This window comes from Pinus tabuliformis, chromosome 2_2 (genome assembly GCF_031772625.1).
Source record: "Pinus tabuliformis cultivar Carrire ecotype Pingquan chromosome 2_2, CPIR1, whole genome shotgun sequence".
Taxonomy (NCBI): Eukaryota; Viridiplantae; Streptophyta; class Pinopsida; order Pinales; family Pinaceae; genus Pinus; species Pinus tabuliformis.
This window is the reverse complement of record NC_142300.1, coordinates 963247746-963255676: the sequence shown is the minus strand read 5'-3', so window position 1 is coordinate 963255676 and position 7931 is coordinate 963247746. Positions and strand designations below refer to the sequence as shown.

General features: G+C 36.2%; 1 long non-coding RNA gene across 1 annotated transcript; it reads left to right on the top strand.

Annotated features, from left to right (window-relative positions):
* Positions 1-1201: 1201 nt before the first annotated feature.
* Positions 1202-3162, top strand: LOC149196429 (uncharacterized). The gene is made up of 3 exons (XR_016254133.1): positions 1202-1777; positions 2134-2403; positions 2916-3162. It is a non-coding gene; the product is annotated as an uncharacterized LOC149196429 (long non-coding RNA).
* The last annotated feature ends 4769 nt before the right edge of the window (positions 3163-7931 follow it).

Genomic DNA, 7931 nt, shown 5'->3' with positions numbered 1-7931 from the left:
TTTAGCTCTAACACGAAAAATATAACCAATGCTCAAGCCATCTAGCTCTAACACCAAACATATAACCACTAACACCAAACATATAACCAATGCTCAAGCCATCTAGCTCTACCACCAAAGCTCAAGCCACCAAACATATCTAGCTCTAACACGAAAAATATAACCAATGCTCAAGCCGTCTAGCTCTAACACCAAACATATAACCAATCCTCAAGCCACCTAGCTCTAACACCAAACATATAACCAATGCTCAAGCCACCTAGCTCTACCACCAAAGCTCAAGCCACCAATAGCTCTACCACCAAAACCCAAAGCTCAAGCCACCAAACAATAGCTCTACCACCAAAGCCCAAAGCTCAAGCCACCAATAGCTCTACCACCAAACATATCTAACTCTAACACCAAAGCTCAAGCCATCTAGCTCTAACACCAAACATATACATATAACCAATGCTCAAGCCATCTAGCTCTAACACCAAACATATACATATAACCAATGCTCAAGCCATCTACCATAGATGCCTTGAAAGTGCCATCTAGCTCTAACACCAAATATGCCCATAAATGCCTTGAAAGTGCCATCTAGCTCTAACACCAAATATATATATATAACCAATATAAATCTAGCTGGCTCTAACACCAAACATTGAAAGTGCCATCTCATCTAGCTCTAACACCCAACATAAAGCCATCTAGCTCTAACACCAAACATTGAAAGTGCCATCTCATCTAGCTCTAACACCAAACATAAAGCCATCTAGCTCTAACACCAAACATGCTCTAACACCAAACATAAAGCCATCTAGCTCTAACACCAAACATACAAAGCTAATGCTCAAAGCATCTACCATAAAAGTGAAACAAAGCAACACCAAAGTGAAACAAAGCAACACCAAACATTGAAAGTGCCATCTCATCTAGCTCTAACACCATCTATGAGCATCTACCATGAAAGTGCCATCAAGCAAGCAACACCAAACATTGAAAGTATGAGCATCTACCATGAAAGTGCCATCAAGCAAGCAACACCAAACATTGAAAGTGCCATCTCATCTAGCTCTAACACCAAACATACAAAGCTAATGCTGAAGGCATCTACCATGAAAGGGAAACAAAGCAACCCATCAAACAGACCAATGCTCAATGCAAAGTGAAACAAAGCAACACATTAACCACCAAGCCATACCACACCTTCGACGCGTTTTAGGGCTATGGCAGCTGTAAACACCTTTGTACTCTCATGCCCGATCAATGTGGGATTTATTCCAAAATTGCAATCAACAAAAAACGAAATCAGAAAATGGCATGAATTTCAGGCGCGATTGCACGTTGATTAAGGACGAATCTGAGAAATTTGAAACACGGGTTTTTCTCAGAGTGACCCTAATAAGTTCGCCTCATGGCATTTTTATCGATTGATGCGCCATTTGGCAAAAAATCAAGGTTCTTTCGGAGGCAATTTCTCAGTGACGACCAGAACGCCCAAACCACTCTTCCTTCTTGAGATTTCACTCAATTTGATCTGCTTTTTCTAGATTTGGAGGTTAGATTTTATTTGAATAGGATCTTGACAGACTATGATATCAGATTCAGTTGTTTGGAGCGCAGAGTTTCTCTAAATTTTTCCAATCAAACGAACATTTTTATTCAATCTAAAGATACCAAAAATGGGGCCATATTTCTGTTATATTATTGGAATTGGGCAAAAATGCAGTGAAGTGACCAATTTCCAGCTCAAATTCTTGCCAAACCAGAGCAAATTTTGAAAATCTGAAATGTAGGTTTTTCTCAGAACGGGTCTAATTATGTTCGTGATCTAATGCATCCTTTAGGAGATTTTCTCGGTTCTTCGAGATGTTGTTTTGCTGGTTGCGCCGAGCCATGTGCAGGAGGGAAATTCGATGTTTTTTTTTTTTCGGTTTTTATTTATGAATTTGATTAAAATAGTTTTGTTTAATTTTAGTAAAATCATTTTTAGATTTAAATTTGTTTTAGTTTTAATATGGTTATTTTTTATTATTTTTCTATTATTTTTTATTTTAAGTTTTAAATTAGTTATAGAATTTAATTTTGGTTTTAAAAAATCTTTCAAGTGATTTTTAGTTTAATAATGTCTTCTGGTTTTGATGGCAGGTAAAAAATTGAAGATTTGGGATCTTAAAGAGATGAAAGTGTTAGTTCCAGTGTTCGCACCGTGTCACCAGAGATCAATATGATCTCTTACTATGTCTGGTTTTTAGATGTTTTGCACATGATTTTCAACACAAAACATGTCACAAGTGTGTCCATCAGAAAAAGCTCAGAAAAATCTTTCCAACGGTATATCACACTCTCGTAACTGGCTCCCGGATTAGAAGATATGATCAAAATGAATGAGTGATTCTTGGTTATGCATGTTTTGAGGTCAGTTGCTGCACATAATGACAAGTTTAGTACAAAATCAGTTTCTGAAATAATGGTAAAGAATTTTTCAAAAGTGAGAGGTTTTTGTTCATCACATACCAAATAACAAAAACCTCCTTCAGTTTATGCACAGGTACTACTATGTGGGAGATATACAGTGATATTTGGAGCCTACATTAAAACAAAACAAATTTTTCATATTTTTTTACTGTTTTAGTCATTTTAGTGCGGTGCCATTTTACAACAGATGGAAAGTAATTTTGCAAAACCCAAGGAATTTTTTGTTAATCACAAGCCATATAACAAAAACCTCTTTCAGTTTATTCACAGGTGTCATGAATTGGGATATGTGACTAGATCTTTACAGCTCATTTTCACAGATTTAAATTTTTAATGATTTTCTGTTTTAGAGATGATTTTGTGGCACATATTACGAGCAACTGGAAACGAATTTCCAAAATTTGAGAGAGGTTTTTCTCCAACATGACCTTATCTAAAAAAAACTCTTTCAGTTTTGTAACAGGTACTATGGTTTAAAAGATACGAGTTCGTCTTCAACAACTATTTTCAGAAATTCGGTCCAAATTTAATGTAATTGATTCTATTTTGAAGAAAATGGTTGAGCTCAATTCCCTTAGTACAAGGATGAGCAAATGTATATATTCTATGAATTTCATAGTGTAGGGGTTAGACTTTGGTAGAAGGTTGGACTCTTGTGGATGCATTGAGCTATTTTGTACATCATTTCTGCAGTTTGGCAAGGAAATAAACCAGGGTTTTGTAGCAAATTGTGGGATTCTTGTGGTAATGTGATTTAGCATTGTGTTCTTATTTATAATTCAGTTGATCTTATGTTTATGTGTGCCATCTTATCTCTCTTTCTGCATAACTAATTGAATCAAGTTTAAAGGTGGAATTCGTTGGTGTTTTAGTGCTCTACCTTGGGGTTTATTTAGTTCTACATGTTTTTTGTTGTTTGAAGAGGACTTATGACATTTGCATGCCCTCTCCAACTCCTCACCAGTATTTAGACTCACCATCACATTCATTACAAAGTGCTAAAACACTTGCCTACCTCACCCCACAGAAACCTCTGCAAATCTCAATTGATTTCCCGGACTCAAAGCTGCCTTCCCCATCTGATCTAGCAACCAACCATTAAAATCAAACAAAATCCTCTCGGAAAACATACCTAGCCTAAAATTAGAATTCATATCAGTCATCTCAAGCCTTACTTGCCATATTTTCTTTGAGATTGACAAGGTGAGAGCCCTCTCCCAACTTAGTAGGGCTAGCTACTAGGTTAAGCTTGGTTTGATGTTACCCTAGACCTGCCTTCTTTCAGCCTAAGGTAGATCCAGGCTCTAACATATTGACGACTCAACTGGAAAAGAAAATTTTGTTGGTTTGTTATTGTTGTTTTCTTTATAAACTACAGATGGAGCCTAAAGTTAGCCAGGGAGCCTTCAAACTGCTCTTGCTTTGCAAGTGCATAGTAGATGAATTCTGCTTCAGTCAATCTTTGGTTTAGTTTATGAACTGGACTCAACTAGGGAAGAGGTGACAGATCTTCTCCGGGAAAGATCATTCAAGTTGCAGATCTGATTGTTGATGGTGGATAGCAGTCAGACACATATGAAGGCTGAAATCATCTACCTGGCGACTCCACTATTCGAAGTCCCGAGTTTCAAAGTATTGATGGTGGCTCCACTAGCTAAATGAAGAACTCAGATGTTGCTTCTATTTGTTCAAGGTATTCATGTATCGATTTTTCTAATCTTCCTCGTTTTCCTAATCAATTACCAAAGGATGCATACATTTTGAGTAATGGCTCTAAATTCAATAAGGAAGATCTGACTTTGACTCTAGAACATATAGAAAATTTTAAAACATTTGTGGAAATTCTTAGAGTTAAAAAGGAAGATGTCTTCATCAGATTGTTCTTTGATTCGTTTCAAGGCAAATGTAGAAAATGGATTGAAGGTTTTCCTATCAGATCTATTAAGTCCTTTGCAAATTTTTGGCATGTCTTTCTTGAAACATGGATGGAGAAAGAGGATGAATTCAAAATAGAGGTGCCCTCTATTCAAGGTTTTAGAGAATGGGAAGATATGTGCACATATGATGAGATAGATGAGAACTTTGCTTTATCTCTTTCTTCTTATCTGAAATCCTGTCGATGCAGCCATGAAGTTAAGCTCAATTTTTTTCAAGAGTTTGCCATCAAAATTGAAGGAGATCTAATTGAATTGGAGACCCAAATACAGTCCCAGGATCTGGACTATCAAGTCCCATTCTTTGAGGACCTTTTTCAGCAGAAGGAACAGAAGGTAAGGCTGCCCGTGGATATTTGCATTGATAATTTGTAGTTGGAAGCATGTATTGAGGAGTTGGGGAAGCAAACAGAGTCTAATTTTTTTGATCCTATAGCAACGTACATGGATTTTTTTTAGTTTGAATGATAGATCAAATTGTCTTTTACACAACCAGACTCGTTATGTGCGTGTATGGTTGTCAGCATTTACATTTGTGTCCGGGTTGAAGCATTTTCAAGTAGCATCCTTGTCACAGTTACTTGATTGGTTGATATGGCATTATAACATTACTTGATCTATCAATTTTGCAGCAAAGTGGGTTAGATTTGTACATAAATAAGCTATCTGCGGCAGCATTTCAGTTTTCGGTATTTGTTTATGTACATGTTGCAGTATGTATATGTTTTTGGATTGGTATGAGTTGTTTTGGGTTTGCAGTTGTTTGACCGTATTGCCCAATGGATGAGGCACTTGGTCTACGGTGTTCTTGACACCTCCAAGGAGTTGCCATCCCCAATGGAGCCAATGTTAGTTCCAGTCTTCGCAGTCTGTCACCAGGGATCAACATGAGCTCTTACTATGTCTGGTTTTGTTAGATGTTTTGCACATGATGTTCAGCACAAAACATTTCACAAGTGTGTCCATCAGAAGAAGCCTAGAAAAATCTTTCCAACGGTATATCATACTCCCGTAACCGGCTCCTAGATTAGAAGATATGATCGAAATGAATGAGTGATTCTTGGTTATGCATGTTTTGAGGTCAGTTGCTACACACAATGACAAGTTTAGTACAAAATCAGTTTCTGAAATAATGGTAAGGAATTTTTCAAAAGTGAAAGAGGTTTTTTTCATCACATACCAAATAACAAAAACCTCTTTCAGTTTATGCACAGGTGCTACTATGTGGGAGATATATAGTGATATTTGGAGCCTACATTAAAACAAAGCAAATTTTTCATATTTTTTTACTGTTTTAGTCATTTTAGTGCAATGCCATTCTACAACATATGGAAAGTAATTTTTCAAAACCCAAGGATATTTTTGTTAATCACGGTCCATATAACAAAAACCTCTTTCAGTTTATTCACAGGTGTCATGAATTAGGATATGTGACTAGATCTTTACAGCTCATTTTCACAGATTTAAATTTTAATGATTTCCTATTTTAGAGATGATTTTGTGGCACAGATTACAAGCAACTGGAAATGAATTTCCAAAATTTGAGAGAGTTTTTTCTCCAACACGACCTTATCTACAAAAACCTCTTTCAGTTTTGTAACAGGTACTATGGTTTAGGAGATACAAATTCATCTTCAACACCTATTTTCAGAAATTCAATCCAAGTTTAACGTAACTGATTCTATTTTGAAGAAAATGGTTGAGCTCAATTCCCTTAGTACAAGGATGAGAAAATGTATATATTTTATGAATTTTGTAGTGTAGGGGTTGGACTTTGGCAGAAGGTTGAACTCTTGTGGATGCATTGAACTACTTTGTACATCACTTCTGCAGTTTGGCAAAGAAATAAACCAAGGTTTTGCAGCATTTTGTGGGATTCTTGTGGTAATGTGATTTAGCATTGTGTTCTTATTTGTAATTTAGTTTATCTTATGTTTATGTGTGCCATCATCTCTCTATTTCTACATAACTAAATGAATCAATTTTAAAGGTGGAATTCATTGGTGTTTCAGTGCTCTACCTTGGGGTTTATTTAGTTCTACATGTTTTCTGTTGTTTGAAGAGGACTCATGACATTTGCATGCCCTCTCCAACTCCTCACCAGTCTTTAGACTCACCATCACATTCATTTCAAAGTGCTAAAACACTTGCCTGCCTCGCCCCATAGAAACCTCTGCAAATCTGAGTTGATTTTTCGGACCCAACGCTGCCTTCCCCATCTGATCCAACAACCAACCATTAAAATCAAACAAAATCCTCTGAGCAAACATACCTAGCATAAAATTAGAATTCATATTAGTCATCTCAAGCCTTACTTGCCATATTTTCTTTGAGATTGACAAGGAGAGAGCCCTCTCCCGACCTAGTAGGGCTAGCTACGAGGTTAATCTTGGTTTGATGTTACCCTAGACCTGCCTTCTTTCAGCTTGAGGTAGATCCAGGCTCTAATAGAAGGAAAATCAAATACAAAGGAGGAAGACAATTGTTTCCATGCATATAAAAGGACCATAAGACATAAAACAGAAGGGAGGAGAGTCTTGAAAAAAAGTGGAGAGTGATTTACATCCTCCCTAACTTTTTATTTTCTTTGTAAACTTAGTTTTAAAGAGGAATAGGAAAAGAGACTCCACCAAGAGTTGATAGATCAAAATTTGTAAGGAAGTTGCGATGAGTGAACTTTGAGGACTGGCTTCAACTATGTATGAAATTTTCTAAGTTTCATGGAAGTTTGTAATGTAACACCTCTCTGTGATTGAAAACAAAAATGCAAAACAAAACAAAACAAAAACCTTAAGTATTTTTATATTTTATAAAAATATGATGATGTTTGCCATAGGATGGTGATGTAATAAATGTTTGTTTTAGGAAATAAAATGGAATTTGGATTTGAGAGATCTGTGGTTTTAATCTTTTGAATTGATCGGAGAATCCACAGTAGAATTATTTTCATACCAACGTTTCAAATCCCAAGTGGGATCCATCATCAGGGTAGAAGAGTATAAATTTCCATGGAATTTCTTGGAAACGGAACACTGGGAGATAAGAGTATAAATTTCCATGATTGGAATCTAGAAAGATTCTGGATAAGCATAGTGGATGGGAGAGAAAGGTACCCTAAGAACTTAGATGGAGATAAATGCTAAGTTGAGATTGGCATAAAGTCGCTAAAGATAAAAGCGAGGTTTTGGCAAAAAAAAAGGAAAAATCCGATAAAGCGGGATGTCGCTTTTAAAAAAAAAACTCACATGGAAAGAAGGCATAAAAGTGCCTATTGCAATATTCAATGGTTGGTTGATGTCTTGGATAGGGAAATTCTGCTTCGGGGTGAAATGGGAAGATACAGTTCTATGGTTGGGTGGACAACAGTGTTCCAGCTCTGAAGGAATTCCATCAGAAATTTTTGGGTTAGCTTATAATGTTGGTATAATTGTTTTGGGTTAGTGTAAATTTCTGGAATTTTTCTCTAAAGATTTAATGTTATAATTTACGTTGTCTAGGAATTAAGTATGGAAGATATTAATTGTTTGTCATTGG